The sequence below is a fragment of the Lissotriton helveticus genome, chromosome 1_1, assembly GCF_964261635.1.
Source record: "Lissotriton helveticus chromosome 1_1, aLisHel1.1, whole genome shotgun sequence".
NCBI classification, from domain to species: Eukaryota; Metazoa; Chordata; class Amphibia; order Caudata; family Salamandridae; genus Lissotriton; species Lissotriton helveticus.
The window spans coordinates 655,214,330-655,231,112 of NC_136057.1; the positions used below are offsets into that span (position 1 = coordinate 655,214,330).

Consider the following 16,783-nt stretch of genomic DNA (forward strand, 5'->3'; position numbering starts at 1 on the left):
TTCTTCCATCCCCATCCTCAACATGAGAGACTGAAAGACTTAGATGAAATGAGTGACTGGTTGAGAAAAGGACAGCCTCTGCTGAAACGAGGGACAGAATGACGAGGGGAGAGATAGCTTGTGTAGTCCAGGAAGGCAGTACCACTAAAAGACAGTGGCAGGCGGAGTCCACTAAGAAGTCGAGAGCTTCTGGTGAAAGGAGGAACAGAGAGACTCGGAGAGGGAGAGACAGCCCATGGGGAGGGCAATTAGGAGAGACTGAAGGGGTGAAGTGAATGGAGGAGACTGGTAAGAAGCAGAGACTGTAGTGAAGGAAGGAGCAGGGTAAGTAGGAAAGCACAGAGACAGCCTAGAGTGGTGGTGGGGAGTGCCACAAGGATAGACTGAAAGGCTGAGATGAAAGGAGTGACCGGGTTAGAAACAGAGAGCCTCTAGTGAAAGGAGGGGCAGGGTTACGAGGAGACGGGAGAGACAGCTGCGAACAACCGGTGGGCAGCATCCCCAAATGCCACGCCCCAGCTTCTGAGTCGCAGATCATAGATCTATTGCATTGACATTGTGAACCCCCCACTTTAGCAGCTAGAGCGGGGTGGGGCTCTATATGTACCTCTTCTGTCTGCAACTTGTCAGATAAACGGGCAACTTTAATGCAATAAAGAAGAAAAATAACTCTGTGTTGTATTTAAGAAATGCGTTTTTAGTTTAAAAACAAACCTGCCAGTAGTGCCACCACTGGGAACCATTGAACACTACTACCTCTGCCTACTTCAGCCCTTAACACCTAACACTTTACTAAATATTGACTAGTTAATCTTTCTGTATCTTAGGGCTGTATTTAGGTTTTAAACTGGTACTAATGAAGTGCAGCCTGTGTCCAGAAATTAAGTGTAAAAAAGATGAAAAAATAATGCTGTGATACCATCACAAAATATGCCCAATTACGGCAAATAATTGCCTTTCCTTGTATCATAATTTAAAGTCAACCCTGCTGCATAATGTGGTTCTCTCCTGCCGCATAATTCCACTGCCCTGGGTATGGCCTCCCCCAACCTAGAATAAAATAAAGGGGTCTGAACCGTCCCAAGCCTGTGACACACGGGGAGAAAATCAATCACAACAGGGACAGAAGAAAAGGGGAACACCCCCACCCCCTCATTCCCCTCCCCCTGCAAACTAGCGCTGAGATTCGCCTGCTGCAGAGAGACGCTACATGGCATGAAAGAAATGACATGGACTGAAGGAAAGTGTGAGTGTTCTGCCACCAGGGACAGCCAGGCGTGAGAGCAACACACAGGCGAGGGCTGCCATCTCTCCCGCACCGGGAAGGAAAGGCATGGTGTAGACACAGAGACAACACATGGATGGAAGAGACAGGTAGGTAAGCGTTATGCCTGGGAGAAGCAATGAGGGGTTTATGCCCACTGTGGGCAGACAATGGCGATGCAGCGCAAAGGTGAAAGACAGGCGAGGGCTCTTCCCTTAGCTAGCCGAGAGCTTCTATGAGGGGAGTCATCATACCCCCGGTCCGGGGTTGTAAGAGGGCGGCATGCTATGCATCCCCCATCCCACCCCTTCCAAGCCCGATGCTTCACGGTAGCCTACTGGGCACGGAAAACCAGTGCCCACAAGTGATGCCCAGCACATGGGCAACAGATCATTGTGTGCCACCCACACCTCTGTTCTCCCTCTCAGCCCTGCCAGGTACACAGAAGCCCTCCCCCAAGACTGCGACATCCACACACGCGGGGATATTGACAGGCTGGGGGCTCCTGGAGACTTCCAGATGCAGTAACAGAGGCGGGAGCTGAACCGGGCGCCAGCAGCATACATGTCTGGTGCCACTGTAGCAGCCATGGGCGTCCGCAGAAATGTTTCCAGGAAGGCAACATTTTAACTTCATCACTCGCCTTCCAGGTGGGGGCAACATTTTAACTTCAACACTCGCCTTCCAGGGGGGGCAACATTTTAACTTCATCACTCACCTTCAAGGCACGTTTAATGCAGACGGCCCATTGTCATTCTTTATGTGATGATCAGCAGCAGAGAGAATGACAATGGGCCTGTTCGTAGTCTGCTCGAGGTCGGGGAGGGGCTGCTGCAGCCTCTAGAGTTCAAAGACAAGTGCGAGAGTCCCCAAGTGAGAGAACATTTAAAGTCCTGGGGCTTCTCGCAGGGGAACACCCTGCTGTAATCTTGAACATTACGGACCAAAAGGAATGGGACCGGCTATCCATGGGGGGCAAGCGCACTCCCTTGGCCTCCCCTGTGGACACCCATGGTAGCAGCCAAACACGGACAGGCAGAGGCAGGGACGGGTCTGTCTGAGTCTCCCCTTCTCAGTCTGAGTGAGACAGGAGCGATGCGCGGGTCTGCAGTCCTTGCATGCCAAGGATGATTCAGAAAAGGGGGTGGTGATGAACAGAGTGCCTGAATTAAGCACGCCGGGCCGACGACGCCTGAAATGGCAGAAACCGGTCCCCGGAAGCTTGTCTCCTTTCTGGTGAAGAATTGGCTTGGTAGTTTGGTCTGCCCTGTTCCCATGATGCACTGGGCCACGGACAGACTAATTTGCATATAGCCAGGTTCTGAGCTGGGATGGGGCAGTGAGCTAAATAACGGTGATGGATCAAGCCCTGATCTTTGGACTGGGTAAGAGTGGTCAGCTTAATTCAGACACTCTGTTCATCACCACCCCCTTTTCTGAATCATCTCTTGCATGCCATGACAGGAGTGCCCCGTCCCCGGGCAGGACAAGGCAGAATGTCTGCACTCATCCTGGCACACAGGTGGGAGGGAAGGGCTCGCCCAGCTTGGGCAGGGTGGCGCGAGCACTAGTCTCTCATTATCAGCTGGGAGGGCAGACACGGACGGGTGTCGGGAAATCGCAGGGGTGTCAGAGACAGGGGTGTACGGGTATGGAAAGTCCCTCTGCCCGAGGCCCCTGCGTGTGTGTGTGGGTACAGGCCTGGCACTAAATCCTGCACACCGCGGACCCGCATCACTCACAGGCCCGGTATCATCTCAGCATGGGGCATAGAACCACCATGCTATCTTAACACCAACAAGCCTGGCACTCTTTCCCGGAGGCCTCTCATGCGACCTCTCAGCCTGGTACGGTCCATCGGTTTTATTCGGAATTCCGCCCTTCAATGATCGCAGGCTTTGCCGAACCAACCCCTCGCACACCCCCTTGGCACAGAGACATCTGCCGGTTTAGTACAGGCTCTTATGTGTCTCCTGTCTCGGCTTGTCATCTCTTACGGGCACACGCTCCTACAGATACTCTTTGGGCACCCTGAGCCACCTCCCCCACCTGCGTGCCACAGGAATAGCTCACCCATCTTGCCCCAGTATCCCAACCGTTTGCTACATGGCACAGACCTGGCACGCACCCTTAAAACTTGTGGGTACGGTGGTCCCTGCCAGGCACACCCCCTTATGGGCATTCAGCTTTCCTCCCGGACTGCCACAGACCCTTGTGGGTATCCAGCCCTCTCACTCTACATGGCGCACACAATCCTGAGGAAATATCAGTACCCCTACAAGCCTGGCAGATACTTTTGCCGGGCATTCATGCCTCACTTTCCCTGCGTGACAGTTGTAACCGTGGCTCCTCTTGCCCACTCTATGCTCGGCACAGGGCAGAACCACGGACTTGTCACAAACTCTTAATCTTTGTGAACATACTAGTCCCAGCCTGGCACGGGCCCTCGTTGGTACCACAGCTCGCCTCCCTGTCTGGTACGTACCCCAGTTGATAGCTTGACCCTCCACCCCAAAAACTGGCACCACCCATACCACGGCCCTCCTCCGGGGGCACGCGCGGCACCCAGGGGCCGGCCCACCGGGGACGTCCAATACAGAGGGGCTGCCCAGACGCCGAGCTCAGGCGCAGCGGCAGCAGGCGGGGGCACACTTTCTTCCTCAGCGCTGCTACTTTCTAGTAAATAGCAATTATATAACATATCACAAAATAACGACAGCTCCTGTGACTCCACTGACCTACTTTTTGCACACGGTAACACTGTCTGCAATTTAAAGAGTTGGACTTTTAACACGCAAACTTCCCCGTCGATTTCCACTGGGTCAATTAAGCAGTTAATAGCGTACAAAATTACATAAAGTTAAACGTCGCACAATTTACGCTTCACGCACTGCTAGTACTTCCCATTTTTTTATGTTTTGGAACAGTGTCTCAGGGAGATAATAGTTATTTGCAGAGGATCAAACAATGGTATGAAGTAGGATTGCCATCTATCCCAAAAGCCCATTTTATCACGTTTTATGATTATAAAGATACAGACATCTTACTTAAATGTGACTTTACACAATAAGCGTTACCAACTGAAGAGGCTGAAGGTAGGAGGGTGGGGGAGATACTCTCCCCTGCTACGGTGTCTGCTGGCAGACGCTGGGAGGGAGAGCCCCACCTTGAGAGCTGCAGTTCACGTGCCCCCTGCACCTCTGCTCTCCGTGCCTGTTTCCCAGCTGTGGTGAAGAATGTTCTTATCTGCTTATTAAGAAGTGGAGAAGTGTGGCTCACCTATTAGAGCGGCGGACCCTGAGGCAGAGTTCTGGCCCGGGACCAGGGTTCAATTCCCGACGCAGCAGGGTCTTGGGCTCAAAGTCCACGGACTCGATAATTCTCGCCTCGGTGCCTACTCTAATCATGGGTCCCACTCTGCAACGCTGGGCAATAGCTTGCTTAATCTCCACAACGGCCTCGAAAGCACTAGGATGCTTGGCTTCACCTTGGGGGTGCCCAGTAGGGGGCATCTCACAGAGAAAGCCAGGAAGGGTTCCACAGCGGTATACAACGCCAGGATGCCTGAAAGGTGATAGTGCGCTTTACAAGTATACATACATTTACATTTACAATTACATTTACATTAAAATACCCTAAAGGCTGATGCTACCCAATGAAAAGGAGGTGCGGGGGTTACAGGACCCTTTTTAGAACAAAATCTCTCGTAGGGCGTGACTAGCAGCTTCGCTGCTCAAGCCCATGCCTCTATGAGACCTAAAAAAGATTCAAGCAAGCTTAGCCAATGCTGCGGAACCAGTGGAGGCATTCAAGGCTCACCATGCCGCAGAAATGCTGAAAAAAATGCAACTTTAAGGAGATGAAGGTATCTAAAGCAGTGACATGTTTCTTTGATAACGATCTAGCATGTCAGAGTCCTTTATTGATATTGAAAGTCTCGCACTCAATAATGAAGTTGGCAGTCACGAATTACGAAAACATACGTTTAATAAGCACACAGGATACACTGCATCTGGTGATCCCTTTCCAGCCAGCAGACAACTGACTCGAGAGGAACCCATCTCCGTCATGGAACATTATGACTGCAGAACTTTATACAACACATCTTCTCCCTCTTAATCAAACACAGTATTTCTGATTTGCTAACCCAATTAAAACTTAGGACAGAGTACACAACCTCAACGTCTATGCCTCTAGCTGCATGTTACATCTCACCTCCCTTCTCACCAATCAAACTCGGTCTTGCAACGCACACATAATCGTCAAGATATCTAGGCGGAATCCTGTGTCTTTGCAAAACCGTAATTCTGATGCCATTATCGCACACTCTTGTTTCAGTTGCAATGCTTCCATTGACCTCCGTACACCCAGGCCTACCACCTAACACATCCGCATCACTCATCAACATAAAACGCATGCAACCTGGTTCTTCTTCTTCTGTAACATATTTTTCCACACAGACCCCTTTTTTCCCGTATAGTGCCACTCTCCTCAAGTCCCATGTCTCACCATTATCCAAGACTACAAATCCTTCATGCACACTCTTTACTTTGTACGGACCACAAAACTTTGTAAGACCACTCCAACTATGTCCTGGCTTGACCTTCACTCAATCCCCTCCTCTATTCTATTTTTTTTTTGTTTCTACCTCTTTCACTTCGCAATACTTCACGTTTGCCCTACTTAACATCTCCTTCATCCATGCTGGCAACATCTATTGGCTCTACACCCCCTCATCACACAGAAGGGCACTTCATTCAGGACTCCATTTTCTGTGGTGTGATATGCCCAGACCAAATCATCAACCATGCCCTTGACACACATCCTACTTTACACTGCAATCTGAATTACCCCTTTCACCATACGGTTGGCCACCTCAACGATGCCATTACCTTGTGAGTTATAAAATGAGGTCTGTAAATGTACAACAACGCAACACTTCAAATAATTGGTGATTTCCGCAGATGTCAACTGTGGACCATTATCTATAATCAATTTAATTGGATAACCTTCTTCCCTAAATATCTCCTCCAACAGTTTGATGGTAGTTTTTGGGTTGATTTCCCGCATGAATTTCACAATAAGCCACTAAGAGAAAACATCGACCATTACCATACCAAACCTCAACTCTGTGGCCACACCTCCCAAGAAAGAGTACAGCATTTGAGGGTAAATGCAATTAGCTGTAACAAAAGTCCACGGATTTTGAGGATTAGTAATGTGACAATCATTTCACATAATGATCAACAAAGAAACCAGAGTAGCAGGGTGAGACACATTGATAATTTAAATAAAAGTCACAGGAAACTGAGAATGATTTAGTCAATGGACAGCGTAGTAGAAATGGGCTCAAAATTGCTATGAGTTGGAGACCCACCCACTATGTAACCATTATGCAGGGGTAACAGGCATTGCTGTACAAGAAGTGCAGAGGAAACTGGAGGATGGCCTAATAGAGAGGTGAGATAGATAGTACAAGACAGCACACACATCAGCAAAAAGTGCAGCCTAAAATGGTTTCCTGGGTGACCAGGGTGTGCTCATCGTGAAATAGAGTGCTTTCTTTTGCCCCCTCCTTGCAGTACTCTCCTGACTGAAACAAAGAGAGACTTGTAACAGTGTGGGGAAGCACTGTTTTCCCCCTTTGCTTCATCCTCCAATGGATTTCTTCAGTTATTAACAGCCTCTGCAATACTGCTTCCTAGTCATTGCAGAATTATCTGAACTGAAAGATTCATAATGCCCCCTCCTTCAGGGCACTGCAGCAGATCCTCTTTTCTAGACTCCTGGCAGAATAAGGATACTGGTGCCATGAGCTATGAAGAAAGTGTCCAAGAGATTCATGAAGCACGTCAGGGGTAGACACACCTCCAAGGCTACTGACAGGGTCAACAACTGTGCATTTTCATCTTCTTCCAAGTAAATACATGTACAGTGGTCTTTAATTTGTATATTAATCTGCCATTTTGCTTTGATAGTTTGCTTGCATTGCTGCATTAGGAACCATTGTTCATGTACTTACTACATATATCCTTAGTCCTATTTCCAGGCTCCTTCTCTAATCATCCTTCTAATGCAGGGTCCTAAGAAGTCCTTAAATTTCACTCTCAGGGGGTGGATCAGAGTTGCCTTTGTAGCATATGGATGTGGCAGGTTCCCACTGACGTTATGGGTTGTTGGCTGCTTCTGTGTTAAGGCTAGATGAGATTCTTTGGGGCATATCAGGCAATTCTCTGTTCACTTCACTGTCCCTTCATTTGCACCAGGAGCTTGGTGGGGCAATTATTATGTGGCAACAATGCTTGGGAGCATGTCTGTATAATTTTGCTTAATTACATTATTTGCACTGCATGCATTAAATTATATTGCATACTGCAACTTGGACCACTTTGGTTTTGTTGATTAATGCACTTATTGATGTTTGCTCTGTCTTCATATATACTGACTCTGAGATAGAAGGAAGAATTAATAATGTCTGCATACTTAATATGCTGACTGCTTCTCATCAACTTCCCACTTCCTGGGCAGTCTCTGAGAGGTCATGGTTGAATTATTGGTTGTTTCCGATAATTATTTGCAGGAGGGGAGTATTTTCTTAACTTTTAGAGTGAGCAATAAGGTGCCAATCTCCAGGGTTTTTCACTATCATATATTTTCTTTGCCAACAGATTTTTAGGTCGAAGCCTACCAGGCAGCACACCTGTCTGGTTTGCTTAAGACATCTTGGGGACATTCCGAAAGCTTGATGTTAGACCTGGCATCTTTTGGTGTGATTTCTTTTTGCTCCTGACCTCTTATTTTTGACTGTGTGATGCATTTAGTTTTTGCTGCTTTCAGGACTCTGGGTGCTTCACCACTGCTGACCAGTGCTAAAGTGCAAGTGATCCATGTATAAAATGTATTGGTGATTGGTTTATCCAGAATTGGCATATTTGATTTACTAGTAAGTCCCTAATAAAGTGCACCAGGTGTGCCCAGGGCCTGTATATCTAATGCTACTAGAGGGCCTGCAGCACTGATTGTACCATCCACATGAGTAGCCCTGCAAATATGTCTTACACCTGCCACTGTAGTATCTGTGAGTGCAGTTTAAATTCCATTTTGACCTGGCAAGCCCACCTACTTGCCAGGCCCAAAACATCCCTTTAAGTCATCCCTAAGGTAGGGCCAGGGTATTACCAGATAGCAGACAGAGATTTGGAGTTTGGGGTCTCTGATCTCACAATTTAAAAATACATCTTTTGGTGAAGTTGATTTTTTAATTGCATGTTTGAAAATGGCACTTTTAGAAAGTAGGCATTTTCTTGCTTAACCATACTGTGTCTCTCTCTGTCTGTAGAATACACGTCTGGGTTGGCTGACAGTTGGGCTCTTGTGAATTCACTCTAGACAGTCACACAAAGGGAGATGAGGTAAGCATTGCATATCCTGATTGCCCATCACCAGGCTGCCGGCGCTTCCTAAGCTAGAGTGGTGGGAGGAGTTGTCACTGACTCCTGAATAGGGCTGTGCCTGTCCTCACCCAAAGCTGTCTCCACCGCCCTGTAAGATGTCTGTAGCCAGGACAGGTAAAGGAAATATCTTGTGCACTACCAAGACTTTCCTTTGATGTTTGCCTCCTTTAAAGGTGGAAAGAGGTATACATATTTGACTTCTGACACCACAAAATTAGAACAATTCTGGACTAAGGACATTCTTCTAGGAAGAAGAGCTAGATGCAGTAGGAGGGACTGCCACTCTGCCTGTTACTTTGTTGTGTTGGCCTGCTGCTGGCACAGGCCCCCACCAGGCCCCCACCAGAGGGAAGTCACTAGGATGGCGAGTGTAGGGCTTGGGGAGGAGTTGGTCCGAGGTGGGTGTGGTCTACCAGCTGACATGGCCCTAGTCTCACTAGGGGATTGAGAGATGGTTTAGAGAAACCTCAAGTCTGATAATTCTAAGAAATACTGGCAGTGGGTGGCCATTAATGGACGTAGGCTCTAAAATACACAGGAGCCAGTGTGACTATTGTCAGGCGTCACCTGGTGTCTGAAGAGCAAGTGGTCTCTGGAGTGCATCACCAAGTAGTTTCAGTAGACAAAAGTGAGCGCCATTATAAGGTGCCACATGTTGCCTTTCAGTGGGAGGTGTCTCAGATTCCTAGAGGGAAGCTGTGAGCCCATCCATGCCTATAGATTGTCTGCTGGGAAAGGACCTGGAAAACACTGCCTGGAGGGAGGTGGAATACAGGTCCCATTTGGAGATATTGGGATTGCTGAGTGGGCGTGCCTGACCACATGGTCCATGGAGACCCAGGGTGACCATAAGGACCTGGAGCATGTAAGAATGGCCAAGGTGTATGCCAAGAAGGGGCCAAGGGCATGTGAAACCCCCTCCGTCTAGGAGAAGGTTGAACCTGAGGCGGAGCCCCAAAACTTATAGGGGAAGATGTGGCTGAACTGGGGGATCTGCCTGGGCTGACGCATTGGCAGCAGGAAGGGGATCCCACTAGTGAGGAAATCTGCACAGCACAGAAAGTGTGCCCTACTCCTGTGGGTTTTTAGCAGCAGCCCGAGGACTAGGGAGTTGGCAAAAAGTCTGGATCTCATCTAATCTATTGGGAGCATGATCTTCTATACAGCGAGCCTAAGGCTGCTGAGCCCGGGGAAGCCAGTGTGCTGGTGGTACCCATGCACTTCAGAGCTTTACTACTGGGTTTGACTTGTGATGTGCCTCGGGCAGGTCATTTGGGACAGGGCAAGATCTTTGACAGACTTGTCACTTACTTTACTATCCCCAAATGAGAAATACCTCAGATGCATTCTGTAGGTGTTGAAAGACTTGCCAAAAGAGTGGCAAGAGTGGGGGGAGATGTATGGCTCCCCTGCAATCATTCCCTGTCATAAGCACCCCTTTAAGATGGGTGGGCACTGACGTTGTGAGGCCACAGGATCCCAGGACAGCCATGGGCAACAGGTTCATCCTGGTTTTGTTGGACCATGCCACCTGGTACCCCGGAAGCTACCCCTCTGAGGATGGTCATGGTGCCCATCGTGGCTCCACACTGATGGGGATCTTTATCCCCATGGGTTACCCCAAGGTATCTGACCGTGGTACCATCTTCACATAACTGTACATACAGGCTATGTTGAAGGAGTATGGAATGAAGGTCCCTTTAACATCCCCAGAGCAATGGGTTGCTTGAAAGGTTAACCACACCCTGAAAGGCATGATTGGGGCCTGTCAGAACCCATGACGTGTAAGTGGGCTGTCCTCTTACCATGCCTTTGGTTTTCCTACAGGGAGGTACCGTAGAAAAGAGTCAGCTTCAGCCCTTTTGAGCTTCTGAATGGGCACCCTGTCAGTGGGCATCTGAGTTTGGTAAAGGAGGGCTGGGAGCAAGGTCCTAGGAAGCCACCCCGGGATATATCAGTTACATGCTGGCCTTCCGGAACCAGCCAGCACCCTTCAGGAAGACAGTAGTCTCACACTCTACAAGACAAGTGGTTTGAGGGAAGGAGAGCAAGAATGATGTCACCTACCTCGTGGACTTGCAGACTCCTATGAACCCCCTGAGGGCCCTGCACATAAACTGCCTCAAACCTCACTTCCACAAGTCGGATTTGGCCATGCTTTTGGCTACTGATGATGGGGTGGAAGAGTGGAGTGAACCTCTCCTCGACCTCATGTCTACCCAGGAGCAGGATGGGTCGGTGGAAGGTGTGATCCTCTCACCTACAATGACCCTAGAGCAACAGAGTGGCTGTCGCCAGTTGCTAGGACAGTTTGCAACTCTGTTTTCACTGGCCCCATCTCCAGTGCTCCACACTCATGACATCGATACAGGGGATAGTCTACCTGTGAAATACAAGACAGGCTGACTGACTGAGTTACGGCTAGCATTAAGGAAGAGATTTCCAAGATACTAACCCTAGGGGTGAAAGAGCCCATCAGCAGTCCTTTGTCCAGTCCAGTGGTCTTGGTTCCAAAGGCTGATCATCCAGTATCATTCCTGAACTGCAGTTCTGCATCGACTACAGTGGGCTCGGTGCCATCACCAAGAGTAACGCACACCCCATCCACCGAGCTGATGAGCTCCTGAACACAATAACAGGTCAGCAAGTGAGATTTAACCAGAAGTGATTCAAAGAGTGTCTTACGTCTGTACAGAACGAACAAGTGACTACAGTTTTGGGATACATACAATAGGCTCTAGTTCACAATGAGAGGAGGTGGTTTGCACAAGTATTTTGGAAAGGGGTAGGAGTCCAGAAACGATGGTGTTCCAGTAAGAGAACTATTATTCGTGTATACAAACGAGATAAACATCTGTGAAGTCTAAACTGTAGGAATACACAAAAAGGTACTGACCAGGTCATGTCCTGATGCATTTCCATAATTGGCAAACAGAGGAACATATTGTAATGTAATAGTGAGATGGCACTGCACTGAACTCACAGCAATGGGGCTGATGAAAGATGGCCTTGTAGATGAATATGTGACAGTCTCTGAATATTTCATGGGCAAAATATGTCCTTTTTTTAGCTATCACAAATGTTGTACCTTCAGCGCACCACACCCTGTTGAGACAGTGTTATGAACTGCTGAAGAAATATTGTCCTCTGGCCTGAGGACCATAGGGGCATGTTTACGAGCACCTATGCATTGCTCTAGCACCACGCAACGTGGTGCAATAGTGAAGCAAACTAAAAAGGAGATTTATGAAGCCATGCAAGGCCACCTTGCATGGCCCTGAGTGGCTTCATAAATCTTGTGTAATGCAGCCTAGGGCAAATTGCTGTGTTGCATTACCCTGCGCTAGAAAGGCATATCCATGGATGTTGCATGGATGTTCCAATGCAACATCCATGGATTTTGATATAGTCCCAGATTTACCAGAACTGTATCACTTGGTAATGCGCCAAAAACCTATGCCTTCCCAGATGAGGTGTAACATGGCTTATTTCTCCTAATTGTTCCCTCTTTCTCTGTCTGCTGCATTCTGCAGCATACATAGAAAGAGGAAAATGCCTCAGGGGATTGCTTCTATGCAGGAAGGTCCTTCACAAAAAACAATTCTCCATACAAAGCAGGCCACCTTCCCCCATGGTGCAAAGGTGCCTACGCCGACGATAGGCAGTCAAAAGGGAGCCAATGCAGGGGAAAAGGCAGAAATGCGCTGCATTGTCTTAAATATGGTGCATTCCAGCCCTTTTCCTAAGGTGACTTGCTGAGCTGCGTGAATTGGCCTTAAACATGGCCCATAATGAGACCTAACAGAGTCGAGAATGATCAGCCCACGGGAGAAAAATGTAGCTGTTCTTACATAACATCTGGAATGCAGTGGAATATGAAGCCTTGTCACATTGCAATTGAAGTTAACCCATTGCCATAGACTGTCACTATGTACACTCTTGGCTTCCATGTGCGGGATGGAAGGTGATGCATATGGGAATACGAAGAGAGTGCTAGCATAAGGTAGAGAGTAGCGCTACTGTGGTTGTTGACTACAGGACGTTGCATTTATGAATACATGTGGACACATCATGGGCATAACTAAGCCAAGGAGAATAGAAACTCGGAAGCAAAGTTCAGCCATCAGCAAAAATATGCATAGCTCTGATGGAGAAGAACATGACACTAAGTGCCAGATGTAGGTGGCCAAATTCAGTAATTTTGTCCGTTTCCGACCGGTATTTGGAATTTGAGATGTAGGTGCCAAGAATCGGTAAATAAGAGTCGGTATAATTCCGATTCGGAATTCTCCGAATCCTTATTTACCGAGTTCGGTAAATAAGAAATGGTAAAAAAGGGCCATCGAGATGTAGGAAAGGGAAAAAATACCGAATCCAATGAAATTCGGTATTTAAGAGTCGGTATTTACCATGGATTGAAAGCAGGTGGTAACCAGGTGCAGCCTTTAAAAAGGGGCCCAAAATGCAACAGTTTTGCAAGAATGGCGGCATTCTATGTGATTGCGAGGCGGCAACGGCTACAGGCAGCGGGAGAGAGGGTCTGGAGAAGGGAGGAGCAGGTCTACAGGCAGATGATCACCTGATTCCAACTGACTGAGCCAGAGATATTGCAGAGGTACAGGCTACACCCCAGAACCATCTTGGACTTGATTAGGGACCTCCACCCATACCTGGATCACCCAACACCCAGGGCCCACGCCATCCCACCCCATGTGCAGGTGCTCTGTAGCCTACACCTGCTTGCCTCTGGGAGCTACCAGAGTGTGATTGCTGGAGTTGATGGTGTGTCCCAGAGCTGCCTATCACGATTTTTCCGGAAGTTCCTGGAGGCCATGACGCAGAGAATGGAACATTACATCCGGTTCCCTGACACACCCGTGGAACTTGCAAAAACAAAAACTGATTTCTATCAACTGGCACACTTCCCTCACATGATAGGCTGCATAGATGGCACCCACATTCCACTCTGTCCACCTGCAGCCACTGAACACATCTACAGAAACCGTAAGTCAACGCACTCCATCAATGTGCAGGTGATATGCAATGCTGCCAACATCATCACAGACATAGTGGCCAAATTTCCAGGTAGTACCCATGACTCCTACATCTTCCAGAATAATGGGATATACACACGGCTTGTTGCTGGAGATTTTGGCGATGGATAACTGCTAGGTAAACAACAATGACACACCCTGATAGTCATGGTAGATGTATGTGTGATGCATATGTAACTAATGGCGCTCTCTTTTCCCCCATAGGCGATAGTGCATATGCCCTGCGTTCCTTTGTGCTCAAACCCTACCTCAATCCAACTACCAGGAGTCTGTAGTAACTTAGTCCAGCCGAGTTGAGGTATTTCGAGTAGATTTATTGAGATGTTAAGTTGTCAATAATAAGTCATTATAATGTGGCTCACAGGTCAACTCGCAACGTAGTGGAGCGCACATTTGGACTACTCAAATGCAGGTTCCGCAGCCTTCACAAGAGTGGAGGTGCACGGCAGTAGACCCCCATCCTGTGTTGCAAGATAATAGTGACTTGTGCCATGTTGCACAATCTTGCCACCAAAGAAGGCACAGAGATGGAGGTGACACATCACAAGGACATTGATGATGACCAAGAACAGGCAGAGCCCCAAGCAACAGGAGCAGCAGCAACAGATAGTAGATTGACACGGGCAGAGATCACACGTCGATATTTCTAGGTAACTAATGAGACACAGACAGGTGTAGTGTTTTAAGAATGTGGTTTAAATTTCACTGCAGCATGCAAATGAACAAACGCCATTGTCCTACAATGTCTGTGTCAATGACTGCGTGTGCACAGTTACCCTCACTGTGAGCAGTCCTGTGGGGTGAAGGCAATGTTTAATGTTTACGGCCACGCACTACATTGCGGGATTTACGAGGCTGGGTATCCATTTCTTGGCTGGGGGCTGTTTCAGCATTGCTGTGTCTGACGCTCCTGCGCATCTCTGGTACAGGTGTGCTTGAACCACTCCTGCTGGTGGACCCTTCTGTCTCTTCCACACCTGTGTCACCAGCAGTGCCTGTTTGATTCGTGAGCATCTGCTCCATTGCAGAGGTGACTCCACCCATTCCCCTTGTTAAGTCTGTGCAGCAGTGGACTATTGCATCCTGCATGGTAATTGAACGCCGGCACAGCAGTGATGTTGCTGTGGCAAAGCGGTTAAGGGCCTTGGACTGCTGCTGCATACACTGCCGCTCCCTCTGACGCTCTAAGTGGTCCCTGTCCAACTTGTCAGACAGAGCACCCAGGTACTGAGTGATGTCTGACATCCCCTTAGCAATTGTCTCCATGCTCCCAGCAATGTTGCCTATTCCTTTGTCAATGTGTGACAGTTTGTAATTGATGCTGCACACCTGCCTGTGCACAGCCAACATTGCCTTCGCCTGCAGGCGCTGTACTTTTACCATTGTGGACTCCAGCCCACAGAAGGCGCTCTCTCCTTCCTGCCCCTCGGCACTCTCACGTGCCCTTTTGCCAAGGACACTGGCCCGCGCAGCGCCTGCTGAACTCAGCTGCCTGGCCTTGTCAGCCACAGGTGGAATGCTTTGTAATTTTCCCTCCTCATCCTCCTCTTCTGAGGTTTGCAGAATCCTCAGAAGGGGCACATCAGGCCTCCTTGCCCTTCCCTGCATGGACGACTTGGTCGTTGGTGTTGGCGAATGCGATGGTGCTTGCAACTCAGGGGTTCCGAACAATAGAGGGGATTGTGGCAGAGGTGTTGTGGCTCGCTCACGTGTTGAGGTTTCATGGGATGTGTTGTTGTCTCGCTCTACAGCGCTATGACCTTGGCTTTTTTTTCCTTTTTCCTACCTTGTAGGTGCTGGTTCCCTCTCCTCCCTTTCTGGTATTCTCCTGTGAAAACACATGGACATAGGGTCAATGGTGTTGTTCACCTGTGTGTATTTCCTAAATAAATCGATTACACACATTTGCCTAGTGTACATTGTGTGCTTGTAGTTGTGTGTGGCATGCCTTGCTGAATTGTATGTTGTATGCATTGTATGTATGTAACTATGACTACGTCCCCCATGATGCATTGCTGGCCCCCAGTAAAAGCTGTTCTTACACACAGTGGGGAAGGGGGTCAGGGTAATGGGTGGGGATGAAGGTCCATGCATCTTACCTTGTTTCTTTGTTGCTCTGGCAGAACTATCCAGGTCACCAATTCCATGTATACATTCAGGCTCCAGGGTTGATTCTACGAGCTCCTCAAGCTCAGTTAGTTGCGGTGCTCTGTTTATTCCACCTCCTGTCACACCAGCTTCCTTTGTTTGGGCAGCAATCTTCTTCTTGGTGATGATGCGCAGGTCGTACCATCTTTTCTTGATGTTGTCGATCTCCCTGTGCGTCACCCCAATGGCATTGACCTTTGCCTGTATGTCAAGCCATGTCTTTCTCTTAACAGACTCTGCAACATGCATAGACTGTCTCCCAAAAATTAGGGTGTTGTGCTTTACAATTTCGTCAGCAAGCACCTGCAGTTCTGCTGGGCTGAATTTTATTTTTCTTTTACGCTCTCCACCATCCTTTTGACCTTCCTGAGACTCCATTATGATGACCAGGTAAGCTCTGGGAAGCCAGCTCCTCTCAGTTTCCTCCTGCTCAGCAAATTGTTCAGTTGCTCTGCACCTGCATGGGTGTGGCCACTCCCAGGTACTGGGGAGGGGTGCCTCATTCTGATTGGTTGGTTACTCTGGGCCTTTGTTGTGGAGTGTGGTGGGTGTCCCTGATTGGTTAGGAGGCTCACATGTCAATATTTCAAACTGCCGAATCGGTATTTATCGAATCAGTATTTACCGATTCGGTATTTACCGATTCGGTAAATACCGATTCGGTAGATCCCATTCATTCCTATGGACCTTCTGGCCCATAGGAATGAATGGGATCTACCGAATCGGTAAATACCAAATCGGTAAATACCGATTGGATATTCCGATTGGTACCGAATCGGTATATTTTACCGATTTTTTACCTACATCCCGTTTTCCGATTCTAAAATACCGATTCGGTATGAGTCGGTATTTAAGAGTCGGAA

The 16,783-nt window shown here is 48.4% G+C and overlaps 1 protein-coding gene across 1 annotated transcript in view; it reads right to left on the reverse strand.

Moving 5' to 3' along the window:
* PCLO (piccolo presynaptic cytomatrix protein) overlaps positions 1-16,783 on the reverse strand; it is a 1,621,199-nt gene that overhangs the window by 78,207 nt on the left and 1,526,209 nt on the right. The window lies entirely within an intron of this gene.